This window comes from Photinus pyralis, unplaced genomic scaffold (assembly GCF_008802855.1).
Source record: "Photinus pyralis isolate 1611_PpyrPB1 unplaced genomic scaffold, Ppyr1.3 Ppyr1.4_LG1, whole genome shotgun sequence".
Lineage (NCBI taxonomy): Eukaryota > Metazoa > Arthropoda > Insecta > Coleoptera > Lampyridae > Photinus > Photinus pyralis.
This window is the reverse complement of record NW_022170249.1, coordinates 42,254,986-42,256,538: the sequence shown is the minus strand read 5'-3', so window position 1 is coordinate 42,256,538 and position 1,553 is coordinate 42,254,986.

The window sequence follows — 1,553 nt, the reverse complement described above, 5'->3', positions numbered from 1 at the left end:
CAAAGAGACTAAAAAATCCAAGTAAAGGTTATACGTTTAGTGCCTTTGTATTGTAAAAAAAAACGCTTCTACATTTCCTAAATGTAATTTTGCAATCCCATTCAACCAATTTAGTTTTATTTTGTGCTTTTTATTGTTGCCCAATTCACATTAAACCCAATTTTACAGCGTTCGCATCCAGATTTCCCAAGAAACCTAAATTGGAAATTTTGCAAATATTTTATTAGATTTTCCGTCTATACGACGAGCTTAGCGCACCCATTAAGATTTGCGAATAAGGTATGAGTACCTGCATTTAAAAGTTTCCAAATATTAGGTACATATGAATTATTCAGCGTGTATAATGTGCCGAAAAAAGTAACGAAAAAGCGTGGAAAAGAAACGGGTATTTAAAACTCTTAATTGATATAGAAACAGTTAATTTCCCTCAAGCTGAAATATAAATCAACATAATGGTCTGATATTAAAACGAAAATGTTCGCTTTCCCGTCATTTTAGATTTTCCTGCCAGAAACTTTTGAACTTAATTTCAAATTTTTTAACTTATCATGGAAATGAGAAATATTTAATTATCGGTCTTAACTAAAATGAAGCAGCATAAATTTTTGAGACGTCGTAAATACTGCTGTTGGTGGAGTTGAAAAATCTCTCCCGAGACATAACTTACGCATCCAGCTTGCACAACCTTTTAGCTTGCTTGAAAGAAACATAAAACGCATTAATAATTTGTCAAGGAAAAAAACGGGTAGGCCTTTACATATAAATTACGAGCGGCTCCCATATGTGTGTATTAAAAAGCAATTTCACGCGAAAACTGAAAATGAGCAACACATTCTAGATGAGATTCTGAAAATGTCGACATAAAAGGCACGTCTGGAATAGGAAAAACCAATGTCATGCAAGAATAATCTGATAAGATTGTGGAGAAATGAGAAGAGGAAACCAGGTTTTCCATTTATATTTTCCTGAGCACTTTACCGCCACCACCTGCACGATTTGCGATCGATTTTTTTTTAGATTAAAAAAATGTTTGTCAGAATACAAACAGAATCAATACAAGTGCAAAATATAAACGTGAAACATCAAAGAATAAAATATACCTACTCCGAAATGAAATTCTGTAATCACATCAAACGAACGCCATTGCAAGTATTTTCACTCTGGCTCTGCTATATTTACTTTTAGATGCTAACCGCCGAAATGCGACCGCGGGGAGTGCTTTCTGTTTATATTTTCGCAAAGTACGAATCTCTTCTACTTCATCATTACTTTGTGCGATCAAGCGGCTGTATCGCAACCAAAATAGGGTTGAAATTTTCAAAATGAAATTTACATTTGCGCAAACAACGAACCCGTGGGACGAAGCGTAACAAAATGTTTCCATTAGCAGGCACAACACGAAAAGACTAATCAAATGAATAAACAAATGCCCATTCGATACGGGATACACAACAATCTCTCGATGTGAATAATCTAATTCCATTGCAACGAACGTTAAACAATGTTTTATGCAATCTCTGTATGACTTTATTGAACAAAGGTATGACCATGAT